The following is a 13,039-nucleotide window of genomic DNA, read 5'->3' as shown; positions in this document are numbered from 1 at the left end:
TTCTTACTGAGGTATGAATATATCTATGATTTTGAGACTCTGTATGGAAACGTAGTTGCATATGAATGTCCACGTGCGCGCACACATTGAAGACCATGCTTAAGGCACTTTTTTTGGAAGTATGAAAAACTACATTTTCATATGAGAAAATAAGAGTTTTCGCATTCAAGACCATACCGATAGCTCTAGTTAGTATGTCTGCAATCAGTGACATATAGAGAACCCACTTATTAGAAGTGATCTGTCTCTGTGGGGCAGACATATGTTAACAGTCATTCATTTGAGACGGCCTAAACTTTAGGAGTAAGAGCTGCTTTCTTATCAATCTATTTATCCAAACTGGGTAATAAGCCAGGAGTGAGTGAAAGGCAATCCTCTGGAAACTCCATGAAAGATCTAATTTCTATTACGCACAAAATACTTCACTTTATTTGACATATTTGTTAAAATGGAACAGTCAGATGATCCCATCTAGCGGATCCTGGCTCTGTCTTGAAAGAGAGTGTAATTATACTACAAGAAATGCTGGCCATCAAAAGAGACTCTGATGGCTTTCCGACGAAGGTGGGATTCGAACCCACGCGTGCAGAGCACAATGGATTAGCAGTCCATCGCCTTAACCACTCGGCCACCTCGTCTGCCCTACAGCCCCATCTGAAACCTTGCTTCACAAAAGGTACTGAAGTGTCAATATACTGTACCTAAAAAAGAAAAAAACAGCTGAGGCAAGATCTCACATTCCACGTCTTCCCCCAATCAGGGACCTACATTTCATTTTTGGGAAATTCTTACTATGTGCTAATTACAAATATTCATAAGATTCCCCTAGACTTTGTCAGAACTGTCAAGATATAATTCTATGGGGTTTTGAATAGACAGAGCATATGTTATAGGACAATTATAGAATCTATTCCGTTTGGACTGTATTTTTAATAGTCATGATAACATGCTAGCATGTGAGTCGATCTTGCACAGTGAATGATGGAGCAGTGTCTGTCATCTACTTGGTCAGCTGTAGATGGCTCACCTGGGGAGATGTGAAAAGAGAGAGCTCCAGTGGCGCAATCGGTTAGCGCGCGGTACTTATACAGCAGTACTTGCACTGAGCCATGCCGAGGTTGTGAGTTCGAGCCTCACCTGTAGCAGCCGTGTTGATTTTCATAAACCATTTCACAAAAAGTAAAGTTTAAACTCAGAGTATGGACGGCCCTTGAGAGAGTCTTTACTTCTTATAGGATCTACGTGTCCTACTCCTCTGGGTGCCAAATATCACATATCCTCCGCGATGCTCAGTTTAAACATTCCATGATGTGCCATCTTGCATTTCATGCAAACACCACATCAGTGCATTTAAAAATACATTTGTAGAATAATAAATATGATGAAAACAGTGTTCTCACATGATAACCATAAACTGAAGAGCTGCAAAAAATGCTGGATCAGCTACTTACAATAAAAGGTGACTCGAAAAAACTAGCAAAAGAAGAGCATCATCATATTAAAGGTTCTATTCACCATCTTGAGTTGCACCATAGCAGCTTATGGTGCTTTTCTGCTCAGAGTGTGCCTCCAATCCCACATTCATTTTTAATTTCTTTGCAGTTTAAAAACCAACAATTACTGCTCGAAGTTCACTTTTCAAAACCATTCAACCTATTAAATGTATTTCTCTAACCTATGAATGTGGTCCATGTTCACTTTTCCTCATCTTCATCTCGATACTCCTTTGCCAGAAACCAGGTTCACTTCTTAATTCAACCCACCCATCCAAGGTCACCAAATCTTTGAAGCAAGTCTGCCTATTCTCCCTTTCTCTCTATGTACAAGATACCTTGTATCATTTGAATGGACAGCAGGAGAGAAGGATATTTATGGTGAGTGGGGGTGGGGTTTTGAGGAGTAACCTCATTTGCCTAAGAGCCGGGGTATCTGGGAAAAAAAGTATTTTATGGGGAACGACTTTCACATCTCCTCGGTGAAATTTGTAGGGCCTTATAACATCCTTTCTGTGGATGCAGATTCAGTCGGAACAGAGGTCCTAGTCCTCGCTCTGCCTTTCAAAGGAACTGTAAATATGCATGGCTTATTTGGCTTTGCCCGGCAGGGCTTGCCCGCCAGTGTGAGAATGGCGTTTGTCAGGCGTTCGTCAGGCGATCGGAAGGGGTGAGGCAATAATTTATAATTCAATGATCTTCATGATATTTTCTTGATAATATGAAAGCAGGAAAGGAAAGCTTGGCAATAAGCAATCCTAAAGCAAGGTGTGACTCCAGGGAAGAATGACTTGAAAACAACATACAGAAAGACTCATGTAAAAAGGCCCTGATGAGGCTTGAACTCATGACCCCTGGTTTACAAGACCAGTGCTCTGCCACTGAGCTACAAGGCCAGTCTGCACGCAGGATGTAAATTTCAACATGTATTCTTACTGAGGTATGAATATATCTATGATTTTGAGACTCTGTATGGAAACGTAGTTGCATATGAATGTCCACGTGCGCGCACACATTGAAGACCATGCTTAAGGCACTTTTTTTGGAAGTATGAAAAACTACATTTTCATATGAGAAAATAAGAGTTTTCGCATTCAAGACCATACCGATAGCTCTAGTTAGTATGTCTGCAATCAGTGACATATAGAGAACCCACTTATTAGAAGTGATCTGTCTCTGTGGGGCAGACATATGTTAACAGTCATTCATTTGAGACGGCCTAAACTTTAGGAGTAAGAGCTGCTTTCTTATCAATCTATTTATCCAAACTGGTTAATAAGCCAGGAGTGAGTGAAAGGCAATCCTCTGGAAACTCCATGAAAGATCTAATTTCTATTACGCACAAAATACTACACTTTATTTGACATATTTGTTAAAATGGAACAGTCAGATGATCCCATCTAGCGGATCCTGGCTCTGTCTTGAAAGAGAGTGTAATTATACTACAAGAAATGCTGGCCATCAAAAGAGACTCTGATGGCTTTCCGACGAAGGTGGGATTCGAACCCACGCGTGCAGAGCACAATGGTTTAGCAGTCCATCGCCTTAACCACTCGGCCACCTCGTCTGCCCTACAGCCCCATCTGAAACCTTGCTTCACAAAAGGTACTGAAGTGTCAATATACTGTACCTAAAAAAGAAAAAAACAGCTGAGGCAAGATCTCACATTCCACGTCTTCCCCCATCAGGGACCTACATTTCATTTTTGGGAAATTCTTACTATGTGCTAATTACAAATATTCATAAGATTCCCCTAGACTTTGTCAGAACTGTCAAGATATAATTCTATGGGGTTTTGAATAGACAGAGCATATGTTATAGGACAATTATAGAATCTATTCCGTTTGGACTGTATTTTTAATAGTCATGATAACATGCTAGCATGTGAGTCGATCTTGCACAGTGAATGATGGAGCAGTGTCTGTCATCTACTTGGTCAGCTGTAGATGGCTCACCTGGGGAGATGTGAAAAGAGAGAGCTCCAGTGGCGCAATCGGTTAGCGCGCGGTACTTATACAGCAGTACTTGCACTGAGCCATGCCGAGGTTGTGAGTTCGAGCCTCACCTGTAGCAGCCGTGTTGATTTTCATAAACCATTTCACAAAAAGTAAAGTTTAAACTCAGAGTATGGACGGCCCTTGAGAGAGTCTTTACTTCTTATAGGATCTACGTGTCCTACTCCTCTGGGTGCCAAATATCACATATCCTCCGCGATGCTCAGTTTAAACATTCCATGATGTGCCATCTTGCATTTCATGCAAACACCACATCAGTGCATTTAAAAATACATTTGTAGAATAATAAATATGATGAAAACAGTGTTCTCACATGATAACCATAAACTGAAGAGCTGCAAAAAATGCTGTATCAGCTACTTACAATAAAAGGTGACTCGAAAAAACTAGCAAAAGAAGAGCATCATCATATTAAAGGTTCTATTCACCATCTTGAGTTGCACCATAGCAGCTTATGGTGCTTTTCTGCTCAGAGTGTGCCTCCAATCCCACATTCATTTTTAATTTCTTTGCAGTTTAAAAAACAACAATTACTGCTCGAAGTTCACTTTTCAAAACCATTCAACCTATTAAATGTATTTCTCTAACCTATGAATGTGGTCCATGTTCACTTTTCCTCATCTTCATCTCGATACTCCTTTGCCAGAAACCAGGTTCACTTCTTAATTCAACCCACCCATCCAAGGTCACCAAATCTTTGAAGCAAGTCTGCCTATTCTCCCTTTCTCTCTATGTACAAGATACCTTGTATCATTTGAATGGACAGCAGGAGAGAAGGATATTTATGGTGAGTGGGGGTGGGGTTTTGAGGAGTAACCTCATTTGCCTAAGAGCCGGGGTATCTGGGAAAAAAAGTATTTTATGGGGGAAGACTTTCACATCTCCTTGGTGAAATTTGTAGGGCCTTATAACATCCTTTCTGTGGATGCAGATTCAGTCGGAACAGAGGTCCTAGTCCTCGCTCTGCCTTTCAAAGGAACTGTAAATATGCATGGCTTATTTGGCTTTGCCCGGCAGGGCTTGCCCGGCAGGGTGAGAATGGCGTTTGTCAGGCGTTCGTCAGGCGATCGGAAGGGGTGAGGCAATAATTTATAATTCAATGATCTTCATGATATTTTCTTGATAATATGAAAGCAGGAAAGGGAAGCTTGGCAATAAGCAATCCTAAAGCAAGGTGTGACTCCAGGGAAGAATGACTTGAAAACAACATACAGAAAGACTCATGTAAAAAGGCCCTGATGAGGCTTGAACTCATGACCCCTGGTTTACAAGACCAGTGCTCTGCCACTGAGCTACAAGGCCAGTCTGCACGCAGGATGTAAATTGCAACATGTATTCTTACTCAGGTATGAATATATCTATGATTTTGAGACTCTGTATGGAAACGTAGTTGCATATGAATGTCCACGTGCGCGCACACATTGAAGACCATGCTTAAGGCACTTTTTTTGGAAGTATGAAAAACTACATTTTCATATGAGAAAATAAGAGTTTTCGCATTCAAGACCATACCGATAGCTCTAGTTAGTATGTCTGCAATCAGTGACATATAGAGAACCCACTTATTAGAAGTGATCTGTCTCTGTGGGGCAGACATATGTTAACAGTCATTCATTTGAGACGGCCTAAACTTTAGGAGTAAGAGCTGCTTTCTTATCAATCTATTTATCCAAACTGGTTAATAAGCCAGGAGTGAGTGAAAGGCAATCCTCTGGAAACTCCATGAAAGATCTAATTTCTATTACGCACAAAATACTTCACTTTATTTGACATATTTGTTAAAATGGAACAGTCAGATGATCCCATCTAGCGGATCCTGGCTCTGTCTTGAAAGAGAGTGTAATTATACTACAAGAAATGCTGGCCATCAAAAGAGACTCTGATGGCTTTCCGACGAAGGTGGGATTCGAACCCACGCGTGCAGAGCACAATGGATTAGCAGTCCATCGCCTTAACCACTCGGCCACCTCGTCTGCCCTACAGCCCCATCTGAAACCTTGCTTCACAAAAGGTACTGAAGTGTCAATATACTGTACCTAAAAAAGAAAAAAACAGCTGAGACAAGATCTCACATTCCACGTCTTCCCCCAATCAGGGACCTACATTTCATTTTTGGGAAATTCTTACTATGTGCTAATTACAAATATTCATAAGATTCCCCTAGACTTTGTCAGAACTGTCAAGATATAATTCTATGGGGTTTTGAATAGACAGAGCATATGTTATAGGACAATTATAGAATCTATTCTGTTTGGACTGTATTTTTAATAGTCATGATAACATGCTAGCATGTGAGTCGATCTTGCACAGTGAATGATGGAGCAGTGTCTGTCATCTACTTGGTCAGCTGTAGATGGCTCACCTGGGGAGATGTGAAAAGAGAGAGCTCCAGTGGCGCAATCGGTTAGCGCGCGGTACTTATACAGCAGTACTTGCACTGAGCCATGCCGAGGTTGTGAGTTCGAGCCTCACCTGGAGCAGCCGTGTTGTTTTTCAGAAACCATTTCACAAAAAGTAAAGTTTAAACTCAGAGTATGGACGGCCCTTGCTAGAGAGTCTTTACTTCTTATAGGATCTACGTGTCCTACTCCTCTGGGTGCCAAATATCACATATCCTCCGCGATGCTCAGTTTAAACATTCCATGATGTGCCATCTTGCATTTCATGCAAACACCACATCAGTGCATTTAAAAATACATTTGTAGAATAATAAATATGATGAAAACTGTGTTCTCACATGATAACCATAAACTGAAGAGCTGCAAAAAATGCTGGATCAGCTACTTACAATAAAAGGTGACTCGAAAAAACTAGCAAAAGAAGAGCATCATCATATTAAAGGTTCTATTCACCATCTTGAGTTGCACCATAGCAGCTTATGGTGCTTTTCTGTTCAGAGTGTGCCTCCAATCCCACATTCATTTTTAATTTCTTTGCAGTTTAAAAACCAACAATTACTGCTCGAAGTTCACTTTTCAAAACCATTCAACCTATTAAATGTATTTCTCTAACCTATGAATGTGGTCCATGTTCACTTTTCCTCATCTTCATCTCGATACTCCTTTCCCAGAAACCAGGTTCACTTCTTCATTCAACCCACCCATCCAAAGTCACCAAATCTTTGAAGCAAGTCTGCCTATTCTCCCTTTCTCTCTATGTACAAGATACCTTGTATCATTTGAATGGACAGCAGGAGAGAAGGATATTTATGGTGAGTGGGGGTGGGGTTTTGAGGAGTAACCTCATTTGCCTAAGAGCCGGGGTATCTGGGAAAAAAAGTATTTTATGGGGGAAGACTTTCACATCTCCTTGGTGAAATTTGTAGGGCCTTATAACATCCTTTCTGTGGATGCAGATTCAGTCGGAACAGAGGTCCTAGTCCTCGCTCTGCCTTTCAAAGGAACTGTAAATATGCATGGCTTATTTGGCTTTGCCCGGCAGGGCTTGCCCGGCAGGGTGAGAATGGCGTTTGTCAGGCGTTCGTCAGGCGATCGGAAGGGGTGAGGCAATAATTTATAATTCAATGATCTTCATGATATTTTCTTGATAATATGAAAGCAGGAAAGGGAAGCTTGGCAATAAGCAATCCTAAAGCAAGGTGTGACTCCAGGGAAGAATGACTTGAAAACAACATACAGAAAGACTCATGTAAAAAGGCCCTGATGAGGCTTGAACTCATGACCCCTGGTTTACAAGACCAGTGCTCTGCCACTGAGCTACAAGGCCAGTCTGCACGCAGGATGTAAATTGCAACATGTATTCTTACTCAGGTATGAATATATCTATGATTTTGAGACTCTGTATGGAAACGTAGTTGCATATGAATGTCCACGTGCGCGCACACATTGAAGACCATGCTTAAGGCACTTTTTTTGGAAGTATGAAAAACTACATTTTCATATGAGAAAATAAGAGTTTTCGCATTCAAGACCATACCGATAGCTCTAGTTAGTATGTCTGCAATCAGTGACATATAGAGAACCCACTTATTAGAAGTGATCTGTCTCTGTGGGGCAGACATATGTTAACAGTCATTCATTTGAGACGGCCTAAACTTTAGGAGTAAGAGCTGCTTTCTTATCAATCTATTTATCCAAACTGGTTAATAAGCCAGGAGTGAGTGAAAGGCAATCCTCTGGAAACTCCATGAAAGATCTAATTTCTATTACGCACAAAATACTTCACTTTATTTGACATATTTGTTAAAATGGAACAGTCAGATGATCCCATCTAGCGGATCCTGGCTCTGTCTTGAAAGAGAGTGTAATTATACTACAAGAAATGCTGGCCATCAAAAGAGACTCTGATGGCTTTCCGACGAAGGTGGGATTCGAACCCACGCGTGCAGAGCACAATGGATTAGCAGTCCATCGCCTTAACCACTCGGCCACCTCGTCTGCCCTACAGCCCCATCTGAAACCTTGCTTCACAAAAGGTACTGAAGTGTCAATATACTGTACCTAAAAAAGAAAAAAACAGCTGAGACAAGATCTCACATTCCACGTCTTCCCCCAATCAGGGACCTACATTTCATTTTTGGGAAATTCTTACTATGTGCTAATTACAAATATTCATAAGATTCCCCTAGACTTTGTCAGAACTGTCAAGATATAATTCTATGGGGTTTTGAATAGACAGAGCATATGTTATAGGACAATTATAGAATCTATTCTGTTTGGACTGTATTTTTAATAGTCATGATAACATGCTAGCATGTGAGTCGATCTTGCACAGTGAATGATGGAGCAGTGTCTGTCATCTACTTGGTCAGCTGTAGATGGCTCACCTGGGGAGATGTGAAAAGAGAGAGCTCCAGTGGCGCAATCGGTTAGCGCGCGGTACTTATACAGCAGTACTTGCACTGAGCCATGCCGAGGTTGTGAGTTCGAGCCTCACCTGGAGCAGCCGTGTTGTTTTTCAGAAACCATTTCACAAAAAGTAAAGTTTAAACTCAGAGTATGGACGGCCCTTGCTAGAGAGTCTTTACTTCTTATAGGATCTACGTGTCCTACTCCTCTGGGTGCCAAATATCACATATCCTCCGCGATGCTCAGTTTAAACATTCCATGATGTGCCATCTTGCATTTCATGCAAACACCACATCAGTGCATTTAAAAATACATTTGTAGAATAATAAATATGATGAAAACTGTGTTCTCACATGATAACCATAAACTGAAGAGCTGCAAAAAATGCTGGATCAGCTACTTACAATAAAAGGTGACTCGAAAAAACTAGCAAAAGAAGAGCATCATCATATTAAAGGTTCTATTCACCATCTTGAGTTGCACCATAGCAGCTTATGGTGCTTTTCTGTTCAGAGTGTGCCTCCAATCCCACATTCATTTTTAATTTCTTTGCAGTTTAAAAACCAACAATTACTGCTCGAAGTTCACTTTTCAAAACCATTCAACCTATTAAATGTATTTCTCTAACCTATGAATGTGGTCCATGTTCACTTTTCCTCATCTTCATCTCGATACTCCTTTCCCAGAAACCAGGTTCACTTCTTCATTCAACCCACCCATCCAAAGTCACCAAATCTTTGAAGCAAGTCTGCCTATTCTCCCTTTCTCTCTATGTACAAGATACCTTGTATCATTTGAATGGACAGCAGGAGAGAAGGATATTTATGGTGAGTGGGGGTGGGGTTTTGAGGAGTAACCTCATTTGCCTAAGAGCCGGGGTATCTGGGAAAAAAAGTATTTTATGGGGGAAGACTTTCACATCTCCTTGGTGAAATTTGTAGGGCCTTATAACATCCTTTCTGTGGATGCAGATTCAGTCGGAACAGAGGTCCTAGTCCTCGCTCTGCCTTTCAAAGGAACTGTAAATATGCATGGCTTATTTGGCTTTGCCCGGCAGGGCTTGCCCGGCAGGGTGAGAATGGCGTTTGTCAGGCGTTCGTCAGGCGATCGGAAGGGGTGAGGCAATAATTTATAATTCAATGATCTTCATGATATTTTCTTGATAATATGAAAGCAGGAAAGGGAAGCTTGGCAATAAGCAATCCTAAAGCAAGGTGTGACTCCAGGGAAGAATGACTTGAAAACAACATACAGAAAGACTCATGTAAAAAGGACCTGATGAGGCTTGAACTCATGACCCCTGGTTTACAAGACCAGTGCTCTGCCACTGAGCTACAAGGCCAGTCTGCACGCAGGATGTAAATTGCAACATGTATTCTTACTCAGGTATGAATATATCTATGATTTTGAGACTCTGTATGGAAACGTAGTTGCATATGAATGTCCACGTGCGCGCACACATTGAAGACCATGCTTAAGGCACTTTTTTTGGAAGTATGAAAAACTACATTTTCATATGAGAAAATAAGAGTTTTCGCATTCAAGACCATACCGATAGCTCTAGTTAGTATGTCTGCAATCAGTGACATATAGAGAACCCACTTATTAGAAGTGATCTGTCTCTGTGGGGCAGACATATGTTAACAGTCATTCATTTGAGACGGCCTAAACTTTAGGAGTAAGAGCTGCTTTCTTATCAATCTATTTATCCAAACTGGTTAATAAGCCAGGAGTGAGTGAAAGGCAATCCTCTGGAAACTCCATGAAAGATCTAATTTCTATTACGCACAAAATACTTCACTTTATTTGACATATTTGTTAAAATGGAACAGTCAGATGATCCCATCTAGCGGATCCTGGCTCTGTCTTGAAAGAGAGTGTAATTATACTACAAGAAATGCTGGCCATCAAAAGAGACTCTGATGGCTTTCCGACGAAGGTGGGATTCGAACCCACGCGTGCAGAGCACAATGGATTAGCAGTCCATCGCCTTAACCACTCGGCCACCTCGTCTGCCCTACAGCCCCATCTGAAACCTTGCTTCACAAAAGGTACTGAAGTGTCAATATACTGTACCTAAAAAAGAAAAAAACAGCTGAGGCAAGATCTCACATTCCACGTCTTCCCCCAATCAGGGACCTACATTTCATTTTTGGGAAATTCTTACTATGTGCTAATTACAAATATTCATAAGATTCCCCTAGACTTTGTCAGAACTGTCAAGATATAATTCTATGGGGTTTTGAATAGACAGAGCATATGTTATAGGACAATTATAGAATCTATTCCGTTTGGACTGTATTTTTAATAGTCATGATAACATGCTAGCATGTGAGTCGATCTTGCACAGTGAATGATGGAGCAGTGTCTGTCATCTACTTGGTCAGCTGTAGATGGCTCACCTGGGGAGATGTGAAAAGAGAGAGCTCCAGTGGCGCAATCGGTTAGCGCGCGGTACTTATAAAGCAGTACTTGCACTGAGCCATGCCGAGGTTGTGAGTTCGAGCCTCACCTGTAGCAGCCGTGTTGATTTTCATAAACCATTTCACAAAAAGTAAAGTTTAAACTCAGAGTATGGACGGCCCTTGCTAGAGAGTCTTTACTTCTTATAGGATCTACGTGTCCTACTCCTCTGGGTGCCAAATATCACATATCCTCCGCGATGCTCAGTTTAAACATTCCATGATGTGCCATCTTGCATTTCATGCAAACACCACATCAGTGCATTTAAAAATACATTTGTAGAATAATAAATATGATGAAAACAGTGTTCTCACATGATAACCATAAACTGAAGAGCTGCAAAAAATGCTGTATCAGCTACTTACAATAAAAGGTGACTCGAAAAAACTAGCAAAAGAAGAGCATCATCATATTAAAGGTTCTATTCACCATCTTGAGTTGCACCATAGCAGCTTATGGTGCTTTTCTGCTCAGAGTGTGCCTCCAATCCCACATTCATTTTTAATTTCTTTGCAGTTTAAAAACCAACAATTACTGCTCGAAGTTCACTTTTCAAAACCATTCAACCTATTAAATGTATTTCTCTAACCTATGAATGTGGTCCATGTTCACTTTTCCTCATCTTCATCTCGATACTCCTTTCCCAGAAACCAGGTTCACTTCTTCATTCAACCCACCCATCCAAGGTCACCAAATCTTTGAAGCAAGTCTGCCTATTCTCCCTTTCTCTCTATGTACAAGATACCTTGTATCATTTGAATGGACAGCAGGAGAGAAGGATATTTATGGTGAGTGGGGGTGGGGTTTTGAGGAGTAACCTCATTTGCCTAAGAGCCGGGGTATCTGGGAAAAAAAGTATTTTATGGGGAACGACTTTCACATCTCCTCGGTGAAATTTGTAGGGCCTTATAACATCCTTTCTGTGGATGCAGATTCAGTCGGAACAGAGGTCCTAGTCCTCGCTCTGCCTTTCAAAGGAACTGTAAATATGCATGGCTTATTTGGCTTTGCCCAGCAGGGCTTGCCCGGCAGGGTGAGAATGGCGTTTGTCAGGCGATCGGAAGGGGTGAGGCAATAATTTATAATTCAATGATTTTCATGATATTTTCTTGATAATATGAAAGCAGGAAAGGGAAGCTTGGCAATAAGCAATCCTAAAGCAAGGTGTGACTCCAGGGAAGAATCACTTGAAAACAACATACAGAAAGACTCATGTAAAAAGGCCCTGATGAGGCTTGAACTCATGACCCCTGGTTTACAAGACCAGTGCTCTGCCACTGAGCTACAAGGCCAGTCTGCACGCAGGATGTAAATTGCAACATGTATTCTTACTGAGGTATGAATATATCTATGATTTTGAGACTCTGTATGGAAACGTAGTTGCATATGAATGTCCACGTGCGCGCACACATTGAAGACCATGCTTAAGGCACTTTTTTTGGAAGTATGAAAAACTACATTTTCATATGAGAAAATAAGAGTTTTCGCATTCAAGACCATACCGATAGCTCTAGTTAGTATGTCTGCAATCAGTGACATATAGAGAACCCACTTATTAGAAGTGATCTGTCTCTGTGGGGCAGACATATGTTAACAGTCATTCATTTGAGACGGCCTAAACTTTAGGAGTAAGAGCTGCTTTCTTATCAATCTATTTATCCAAACTGGTTAATAAGCCAGGAGTGAGTGAAAGGCAATCCTCTGGAAACTCCATGAAAGATCTAATTTCTATTACGCACAAAATACTTCACTTTATTTGACATATTTGTTAAAATGGAACAGTCAGATGATCCCATCTAGCGGATCCTGGCTCTGTCTTGAAAGAGAGTGTAATTATACTACAAGAAATGCTGGCCATCAAAAGAGACTCTGATGGCTTTCCGACAAAGGTGGGATTTGAACCCACGCGTGCAGAGCACAATGGATTAGCAGTCCATCGCCTTAACCACTCGGCCACCTCGTCTGCCCTACAGCCCCATCTGAAACCTTGCTTCACAAAAGGTACTGAAGTGTCAATATACTGTACCTAAAAAAGAAAAAAACAGCTGAGGCAAGATCTCACATTCCACGTCTTCCCCCAATCAGGGACCTACATTTCATTTTTGGGAAATTCTTACTATGTGCTAATTACAAATATTCATACGATTCCCCTAGACTTTGTCAGAACTGTCAAGATATAATTCTATGGGGTTTTGAATAGACAGAGCATATGTTATAGGACAATTATAGAATCTATTCCGTTTGGACTGTATTTTTAATA

General features: G+C 41.0%; 13 non-coding genes across 13 annotated transcripts; 5 read left to right on the top strand and 8 right to left on the bottom strand.

Annotated features, from left to right (window-relative positions):
• Nucleotides 1-556: 556 nt before the first annotated feature.
• On the bottom strand, nt 557-638 carry TRNAS-GCU (transfer RNA serine (anticodon GCU)). The gene has a single exon. It is a non-coding gene; the product is annotated as a tRNA-Ser (tRNA).
• Nucleotides 639-1,050: 412 nt separating this feature from the next.
• Nucleotides 1,051-1,145, top strand: TRNAI-UAU (transfer RNA isoleucine (anticodon UAU)). The gene is made up of 2 exons: nt 1,051-1,088; nt 1,110-1,145. It is a non-coding gene; the product is annotated as a tRNA-Ile (tRNA).
• A 1,172-nt stretch (nt 1,146-2,317) lies between these two features.
• On the bottom strand, nt 2,318-2,389 carry TRNAT-UGU (transfer RNA threonine (anticodon UGU)). Its single transcript has one exon. It is a non-coding gene; the product is annotated as a tRNA-Thr (tRNA).
• A 1,082-nt stretch (nt 2,390-3,471) lies between these two features.
• TRNAI-UAU (transfer RNA isoleucine (anticodon UAU)) lies at nt 3,472-3,566 on the top strand. The gene is made up of 2 exons: nt 3,472-3,509; nt 3,531-3,566. It is a non-coding gene; the product is annotated as a tRNA-Ile (tRNA).
• Nucleotides 3,567-4,738: 1,172 nt separating this feature from the next.
• TRNAT-UGU (transfer RNA threonine (anticodon UGU)) lies at nt 4,739-4,810 on the bottom strand. Its single transcript has one exon. It is a non-coding gene; the product is annotated as a tRNA-Thr (tRNA).
• A 589-nt stretch (nt 4,811-5,399) lies between these two features.
• TRNAS-GCU (transfer RNA serine (anticodon GCU)) lies at nt 5,400-5,481 on the bottom strand. Its single transcript has one exon. It is a non-coding gene; the product is annotated as a tRNA-Ser (tRNA).
• A 412-nt stretch (nt 5,482-5,893) lies between these two features.
• TRNAI-UAU (transfer RNA isoleucine (anticodon UAU)) lies at nt 5,894-5,988 on the top strand. The gene is made up of 2 exons: nt 5,894-5,931; nt 5,953-5,988. It is a non-coding gene; the product is annotated as a tRNA-Ile (tRNA).
• A 1,174-nt stretch (nt 5,989-7,162) lies between these two features.
• TRNAT-UGU (transfer RNA threonine (anticodon UGU)) lies at nt 7,163-7,234 on the bottom strand. Its single transcript has one exon. It is a non-coding gene; the product is annotated as a tRNA-Thr (tRNA).
• Nucleotides 7,235-7,823: 589 nt separating this feature from the next.
• TRNAS-GCU (transfer RNA serine (anticodon GCU)) lies at nt 7,824-7,905 on the bottom strand. The gene has a single exon. It is a non-coding gene; the product is annotated as a tRNA-Ser (tRNA).
• A 412-nt stretch (nt 7,906-8,317) lies between these two features.
• Nucleotides 8,318-8,412, top strand: TRNAI-UAU (transfer RNA isoleucine (anticodon UAU)). The gene is made up of 2 exons: nt 8,318-8,355; nt 8,377-8,412. It is a non-coding gene; the product is annotated as a tRNA-Ile (tRNA).
• Nucleotides 8,413-10,247: 1,835 nt separating this feature from the next.
• On the bottom strand, nt 10,248-10,329 carry TRNAS-GCU (transfer RNA serine (anticodon GCU)). Its single transcript has one exon. It is a non-coding gene; the product is annotated as a tRNA-Ser (tRNA).
• Nucleotides 10,330-10,741: 412 nt separating this feature from the next.
• TRNAI-UAU (transfer RNA isoleucine (anticodon UAU)) lies at nt 10,742-10,836 on the top strand. Its single transcript has 2 exons — nt 10,742-10,779; nt 10,801-10,836. It is a non-coding gene; the product is annotated as a tRNA-Ile (tRNA).
• Nucleotides 10,837-11,999: 1,163 nt separating this feature from the next.
• On the bottom strand, nt 12,000-12,071 carry TRNAT-UGU (transfer RNA threonine (anticodon UGU)). The gene has a single exon. It is a non-coding gene; the product is annotated as a tRNA-Thr (tRNA).
• Between the last annotated feature and the right edge of the window lie 968 nt (nt 12,072-13,039).

Source organism: Triturus cristatus, chromosome 12, assembly GCF_964204655.1.
Source record: "Triturus cristatus chromosome 12, aTriCri1.1, whole genome shotgun sequence".
Lineage (NCBI taxonomy): Eukaryota > Metazoa > Chordata > Amphibia > Caudata > Salamandridae > Triturus > Triturus cristatus.
This window is presented reverse-complemented; position numbering and strand designations above follow the sequence as displayed.